Genomic DNA, 8,743 nt, shown 5'->3' on the forward strand with positions numbered 1-8,743 from the left:
TATGGAAACTGCAGAAAATGGTCCTAAACATAGTCTCTTAAAAAGGTAGTAATTCCTCCACTTGTTAAATCAACAAACTCAAATTAAGTGTCTCATTATAATATTATATCCTTTCAAATTGCTCTTAAAAGTCAAGATCATTCCTGATTCTTCTTGGCCTTTTTGTAGAATAGAACTGTTCATTTTTCTGAACACATGAAACCTGAATCATAATTGTGTAAACACAATTATTTTACAATAAAAACTTTTTTAAAAGTTCATAATTGCAGTAATTGATGCGATTATATAAAACACCTATATAAAAAAATCTAACTGATGTTGATGAAGGTGGTTAACATACTATCATATAAGTTTACACAATGAAGTAAAGAGTTTCTGTTACTGATAACATTTGCATTGGCCATAAATATCTAATGTTACTTTGACCGTAAAAAGTGCTCATTCAATATAAACATAGTTATTTTCAACTGGTCTGGATGTTGACTGTCTACTTCACCATGTGTAATTAGTTAATTAGCAGTGGTTTACACATAGGTTGCCAAGTTGTAATGGTAGGTGTCTTTTGTTGATGGTGATGGATGTTCTGAAATCTGTTGTGCAGATAGATATTGAGATGGACGTTCTTGCAGCCTGGACAAGGATAAGGTTTCTTGTGCTTGTAAGATTAATTTATAATTCAGGCTGTAGTTGTCTCTAGAGTGTGTATAAACTGACACTTCAACCTTTGCTGGACCTCCCTGAGCACTCTTGCTGCCCATTTTGCTGTCAGCTCTTAAAGCCAGCCAGAAAATACACGCGGCATGGAGGAAGTTGTGAGACGGTGGCCCATCATTGCTGGCAGAGAAAGGGATGAGTTTGTGACCATTCATTTCAATAGATTCATTTGTGCAAACTATTGCAGTGAAAGAATTATTCAGCAAAGCGGAGAGGTCTGACAATTTATTTTAGCACAGGGCTCTACAAGCACAACGGTTTGTAAGTAGCTGAAACGTACCGTGGGCTCCTTTTTGGATCTTGAGAATGGATTGGCAGCTTGATGAAAGAAACAGTCAGTAAGGTCTTTTATTGGAACACCTGCTTGTATCATTCTGAGAACAGAACTTTTTCACTCTCACTCTCTCGCTCTCTCTCTTTTTTTTTTTTTTTTTTTTTGGTCAAAGCTTTAAAAAGATTCTATGATGTTGAACTGTGTATCAAAATTCATATGATTTCAAATGAAAGTTTACAACCAAGTGTTTCCAAGACTTCTCCAAAATGTGCACAGCATGTGTGACCTTTTATGTCTCACATGAATCACATTCCACACTTTGATTTTAGATTTAATACAAAATAAATAAATGTATATATATATATATATATATATATATATATATATATATATATATATATATATATATATATATATATATTTAAACAAACACTTTTACATATATTACTCGGAGGAACACAGCTAGCAACTGAAATAAATAAATGTATATATATATATATATATATATATATATATATATATATATATATATATATATATATATATATATAAACAAACACTTTTACATATATTACTCGGAGGAACACAGCTAGCAACTGTATACCATAAAGGGATAGTTCCCAAATGAAGATTTTTAGAAGAATATCTCAGCTCTGTAGGTCCATACAATGCAAGTGAATGGCTACCAAATCTTTGAAACTCCAAAAATCACATTAAGGCAGCACTAAAGTAATCAACACAACAGTGGTGGTTAAATCCTTATCTTCAGAAGTGATATGAAAGGTGTGGGTGAGAAATGGGTCTATATTTAAGTAATTTTTCACAGTAAATCATCCTTGCCCAGTAGGTATGCACAAAGTATGTGAACCACCAAAAACAAAAGAAGAACAATATGAAAGTGAAAGTGGAGATTTATAATTAAAAAAGAACTTAAATATTGATCTGTTTCTTACCCACACCTATCATATCTCTTCGGAAGATATTAATTTAACCACTGGAGTGCTTTTTGGACCTTCAAAGTTCTGACCACCATTCACTTTCATTGTATGGACCAAGTTTTTTTTTTTTTTTTTTTTTTTAATCTTCATTTGTGTTCAGCAGAAGAAAGAAAGTCATACACATCTGGGATGGCATGAGGGTGAGTAAATGATGAGAGAATTTTCATATATTTGGTGAACTATCCCTTTAAATTGACTATCACAAAATGAATCAGCCTAAGGAGGGGTATTCATAATCATGTACTCATATACTCATGTACTCATGTACTAAATACAACCATACTAACAAAAAATCAGTGGAAAACCTTTCTATAATAAATTGTTTGCATAATATTTATTGTATTTTTGTATTCTTTTCTGTTGGTTACCCTAACCAATTCCAATGATAATTGGTCAAAGGTAACTATTTAGCGTGTTCCTAGTCTTTGTTTATGCCTACAGGGCCCTGGCCTGGGCGTTATGCTCTTCCACCCACTATCGGTTACATGAACAATGACTACACCAAGCCCAGCAGCCCGGCCTATTCCTTCCATAGCCGCATGAGCAGTAACAGTGAGTGTCATAACAATGAGTGGCATGACATGAAATCAGACACTTCTCACTTTGACAGATGACATGATCCTTGCCACAGAACCAGACTGATAGTTGGGTTAGCTGAATCATGCGAGAATACCCTTAAGCATGCTTGTTGTTCCACTATATAATTAGAATATTTGGCACTTCTAAAACTGAAGAACTGATAATTTTATAGTTTGATTAGTGTCTAATACAAAGCACCAAAGTAATGCATGGATTTATAAATACGCACGCACACACACACACACACACACTAATTAGTGGCATGTAACGCCCACTTCCTTCTGCAAAAGAACACCCAGTTTGATCAAAGCATTAATGCAAAAAAAAAAAGGCTCACACATCTGGACTTTATCTCACAATCAGTGGCATGCACTATAGTGATTAATGTGAAATCTCTAGCTTATTAAGCTAATAAAATCCATATGTTTGTTTTTAATTCAGTAAACCCTGATGTGTTTTTATTCCCATTATGTTTCCATTGAGTAATGGTGTCTGTAGACTCCAGTCCAGGGTCTCAGTATCATATAGATGCCAAAATGACCCGCTTTGGAAGAGACGGTACCCCATTGTACTCCATGCTTGATAGAAAAAAAGAAAACAGGTAGGTTTTCTTCTAATCTGATGCTAGATGTTTTCCCACCTCTCTTTATGTCACTGGTGTGCATTCATTACAAAGATCTATTTTGCTTATTTATAGCCAGTTTTCATGGAAAGTCTAGACTAAGCCTGAGTCTGGTTATATAAACCTTAAAAGAACATTAGTCTGCAAATATTTAAAGATTCACAATCTGGCCAATTTCCGAGTGAAGATATTCAACAAGGAGAAATGTAGGTTGGGTCACAATTGGATTGTGAAAAGTGGGTGTTACATACCAGAATAGAGTCAGGTGGTTGTAGGGGTCGGAAAAGACAAGGAACTGGTGACATCTTGAAAAGAAGTTGTTTCAGAGGTGGATCAAGTTGTTACAGTTTGATGTAAGATGATGAGGACAATTCTTTTCTTTGGAAAAAGGAGCACCAATGAACTGAGTATAATAAGACCAGGAACTTAAAGTAATGAAAGTAAATAGGGTCACTTTTGATTTCATGTTGACTTTAAACAGCGAGAAAAGTAGCTGAACAACAAATTAAAGGAATATTCCAGTTCAATACAAGTTAAGATCAATCGACAGAATTTCTGGCATAATGTTGTTTAGGGCTACAGTGAGGCACTTACAATAGCAGTGAATGGGGCCAATCTATAAACATAAAAAAACTCACTGTTTTAAAAGTATAGCCACAAGATGCAAACAACATATTTAGTGTGATAAAAACGACAATTTCACATTTCTGCCTTCCTCCAACAATTGGCCACAATCACTTTCACTGTAAATGCCTCACTGTAACATCGATTTTTGCTTTTTTGGAAGAAAAGAAGGGAGTCTAAATAGATTTTTGTGGAAATCAACATTATGCCCCATATGCTGTCACTTGAGCTTAACTTGTATTGAACCTGGATTAATCTTTTAAAGTTGCTGATTTTTTTTTTTTTGGTCAGCTGAGACATTCCAGACTCCTGGACCAGGAGCGTACAGCCCTGAGAAAGTTCCACCTTTGAACATTCACCATAGACCTCCATCTTACACCATGGCCTTCCATACATGCTACCGCAGTGTGGATGCTGTATCCGCCCCCAGCCTCTACACCTTACCTAACTTCATTGGTACCCACATCCCCCACAAACCCTCCAGTGCCAGCTTCACCATGTCAGCACACAGGAAAGCAGGCGGTCCATCAGATGACCTATCTATGACCCCAGGGCCTTGCACAACAGCATAGACCCAAGTGTTTACCTGAACAGACCATCTTTCTCCATGCAAAGCCATCATAATATTCCCACCGTTGCCATTTGGAAGCCTGGCCCAGGCACTCAGAGCCCAGAGACGGTGACAGCACACCTACCCCGTGCACCATCTTTCTCCCAGGGTATTCGCCATTCTGAGTTTGTAACACCGCTGATTGTTGACGTAGCAGATTGAAGGGATTCATGCAGTGTTTTCGGGCCATTCTGTCAACATACAGGATTCTGCAAGGGAAAAACAGGATTTAGGTTGTTATACAGTATGTCAACACATTATGCTGAGCACGACAGTCTAAAATGGTGTCAGGTAGTGTCACAATCTTCATTACCTAATATCTGGTCTTGTGATGTTGTATTTTGCAAGCAGACTTAGTGGATTAGGAAACTTGGTCAGTTTTCTAAACACTTTTTACATTGGTTTGAAACTTCATATCAAAGAACATTACAAACTTACCTTTGGTATTTAAGTCACCATTCCTTCTAGATAATTTAGATTTTATTTCCTCTTTTTGACTTTCATTTACATGATTTTTTTCTTTAATTCTTTCCTGATTTGGTTTGGAATATTAACAAATACCACCAAAATAATTGTAAAATTCTTGCACTTTCAAAATATAATTTTAAACTGCTATGAAGAAAAAAAAACTTTTTTCTAAAGTAATTGTTTACATGAAGCCTGCAGGGTAAAAAAATTATATTATTCCTAAATAAAACAGAATTGGTGATGTTTCTTCATGCTTAAAAATGTGTGATTTTATTCTTTCACAAAACAATTAAAATAGTAGTGAGGTAATAAAAGGAGAGATAGCATACACATACAGCTTTTAGAATATACATGAGGTGGGGACTACATCAGACAGACTGACTCAAACTTGATTGCAAAATGGATTGCTGGACTGTGATAGCCTTAAAGTACATTCAGTGACATGGAAATCCAACAAACATTATATTGACTTCCACAGGCACTTTTTGTAATGTCCATTCAAGGATTTACTTATCACAATAATGTAGGCCAAAGTATTTCAATTATTTTCATTTTGGTGCTTTTCTATGCAATTAATTTGATTAAATAATCAAAATATACTGTAATTAATTCAATAAAATGTTCTAATTGATTGAAAGCCATAGCAATGATTCATTACATCAGTTGATGGGTATAGTGGCACTTATAGGAGCACTCCAGTCACTGCTCTGTCCACCATCCAGGAAGTCCTTTGCAGATATTTGGATGTAATAGGTTCTTCCTGCCACCAGTCCACTCAAAACCATTTTGGTAGGCTCATAAGGGCCCGGCTGGAAACAAAGGACTCAACATTAAAAAATGTAATCACTTAGACAGACTAAGAAAATCATATGTTGTCTCAAGCATGAGGATGACTTACCAAATCCTGCACTTATGGTGCTGTTTTAAGTGACTGTTGTTTTAATAACTTACAGCATGTAGAAATACAAAACTCACTGTTCTAGCTGTGTCAGTTTTGCCCCAGTGGAATTTTACTGTGTATTTAAGAATAAAGTTAACAGGATCTGGCCAAGTGGGTGGTGGACCCCACTGCACAGACAACTTCCTTCTTGGCATTACCATCATGGTCACATTCACTGGAGGATCAGGTTTCACTGCAAACCAACTAGCGAAAAAGAATTACAAAAATCAATATGAGTTCATGGAATATGCGTAAAGATGTAAACATTGATAAGGCCTTGAAAACATTTCAAAAGCAGCTGTTCCGTCACACAGCGATCTTGTCTGTAACTCAGCCTCTTGATTTTTTTTAATAATTTTATATTGTATGAAACATTTCAATAGACTGCCAAAAGAGGATTGTCAACAGTGAAATAAATTAATTGGAAGTAGAAGGCTGTGAATGTCTCACCAAAATCCTCAAACGTAAATGGCTATATGCATGTTGCGCTTCCAAAAGTGTTAATAGCTGTAATGTTGAAAAGAGTTGGTTCTCTTTCAAAGATTTCCAGCTCTTCTAGCACACATTGACTGTTTTGTTCTTCCCATTGCTGGCATTGACATGCTTTTGAGAGTGGGTCTAAATAGCTCCTACATTCAAATTCAAAAGGAGGTTATTATTCCAAATATTCTGAACTATTGCATTGTAGTCCATGTTTTAAATCATCAAAATATTACAGTGGATACAATTACAACAATTTACACAGTTAAAGGAATATTTCGGGTTCAATACAAGCTAAGCTCAATCGACAGCATTTGTGGCATAATATTGATTACCACAAAAATAAATTGACACATCCCTCCTTTTCTTCAAAAAAAGAAAGATCTGGGTTACAGGGAGGCACTTACAATGGAAGTGAATGGGGGAAATCCGTAAACATTAAAAGTATAGACACAAGACATAAACAATACTGTATGTGTGTTAACACTATTTTAATGTATAAAATTGCTTACTAACCTTTTCCGTGTGACGTTATATCCCATTTTACATAAACCTTGTAATCCCACAAAAACTGTAATTTACACAACTTTCAGCTCAAATAATACACAAGTTTTAACAGAAGAATTCATGTAGGTGCTTTTTTTTTATTATAAGCTTTCACATTTCTGCCTTTAAGTGCCTCACTGAAACATTATTTTATATATTTTTTAAATTTTTATCCCCTTTTCTCCCAATTTGGAATGCCCAATTCCCACTACTTAGAAGGTCCTCATGGTGGCACGGTTACTCACCTCAATCCTGATGGCGGAGACCGCTTCTGAGACCGTCAATCCACGCATCTTATCACATGGCTCGTCGTGCATGACACCGCGGAGACTCCACATTTGGAGGCTCATGCTACTCTCCAACTTACCACGTGCACCAATGAGAGCGAGAACCGCTAATCGCGACCACGGGGAGGTTACCCCATGTGACTCTACCCTCCCTAGCATTCGGGCCAATTTGGTTGCTTAGGAGACCTGGCTGGAGTCACTCAGCACACCCTGGATTCGAACTCATGAGGTGGTAGTCAGCATCAGTACTCACTGAGCTACCCAGGCCGCTCACTGTAACATTATTATTATTATTTTTTATATATATATATATATATATATATATATAGAAAAGGAGGAATGAGTCGAAAATAATTTTTGTAGTAATCAACATTATGCCACAAATGCTGTCAATTGAGTTTAACTTGTATTGACCCTGGAATACTCCTTAAAGTAAAATAATGAAAATAAAGCAATTTATAAATACTATGTCAATTGTACTGTAATCCAAACCGATTAGCCAATTAACACACCGTTTACAACACAAACTTTTAAAAGAAGCATTCTAAAATAAGTTTTTAGAACAATGCATTGTTTCTAATACAATACCTGTATGTAGCAATGTAATCTAAGTATAGGGTCTGGAGTCAGTGTCCAAGAGCAAAATGCCCTTTTAGGATAACTTGGAGACCAACAATACACATCTGGAGGAGAAGGGGGATCTGAATAAAACAAACATTACAAAGGATGAAATTTCAGTTTAAGCTCTCTGCATCATTAGGGCAATCACTTTTGTCCTAATGACCCATTTTCATCAGACTAACAAGTAAATATGCTTAAACCTACAGCCCAGATGTAGAGATAGTGTTTGTATCAGGTTTCCATTCTCTTGGTGGCAGGTGTAGATGCCTTGGTTCTTCAGACTGGTGTTCTGTATGGAGAGAACAGGGCTTGAGTCAATGAACTGTTTAGTCTCCACTAAACTCTTTTGTCTTCTCTGTCAGTGCACGGTATCTTTACAGATGAACCCACTGCTACAAACAGGTCTATTGAGAAAGGAGAGGAGAAAAGGAGACAGGCTTGAACAGATCCAACATTTTGTATGTATGTAGGTGTTTATGGATGTGTGTGAGTGTGTGTAAAGTCGTCTGTGCATGAGAGAGAAAGAGTATGTTTTCTGAACAATTAAAGCTTACCCCGAACAGAATTTTGTTTTGGCAGTAAAGTTATCATCGTCTCGGCCAAAGACTCCACTTGTGATGACTATCAGTGCTCCAAATACATAAATCAAACACATGTTTTGATCTTAAAGCCACAAAAAAAGAAAAGTTCTACTTTTACAAAAGAGGACACCAAGTGTGTGTGTAGTAACACACTCACGTTTAGAGGTTCAAGTCAGTTATGTTGTGGAGTTTTGTTTATCATTAGTTAGTAAATACATTTACAAAAGCAGCTACCAGTTGGCACCAGTGTGGAAGTAAATGCATGAATTTCCAAAAGTCATGTAAATTGTCTATATGGTAAGATATAAAAACCAAAGAAGGCTTGAGATTAAACAAAGCCAAACAGTTCATTAATAATCCTTTGTATGATAAGCCTACCTGCAGGGTTGGGAGGGTTAC

The 8,743-nt window shown here is 36.1% G+C and overlaps 2 pseudogenes; one reads left to right on the forward strand and one right to left on the reverse strand.

Annotated features, from left to right (window-relative positions):
• The first annotated feature begins 800 nt into the window (after positions 1 to 800).
• On the forward strand, positions 801 to 4,583 carry LOC127442733 (outer dense fiber protein 3-like; annotated as a pseudogene).
• Positions 4,584 to 5,548: 965 nt separating this feature from the next.
• Positions 5,549 to 8,418, reverse strand: LOC127442464 (interleukin-27 subunit beta-like; annotated as a pseudogene).
• Positions 8,419 to 8,743: the final 325 nt, after the last annotated feature.

This window comes from Myxocyprinus asiaticus, chromosome 6, assembly GCF_019703515.2.
Source record: "Myxocyprinus asiaticus isolate MX2 ecotype Aquarium Trade chromosome 6, UBuf_Myxa_2, whole genome shotgun sequence".
Taxonomy (NCBI): domain Eukaryota; kingdom Metazoa; phylum Chordata; class Actinopteri; order Cypriniformes; family Catostomidae; genus Myxocyprinus; species Myxocyprinus asiaticus.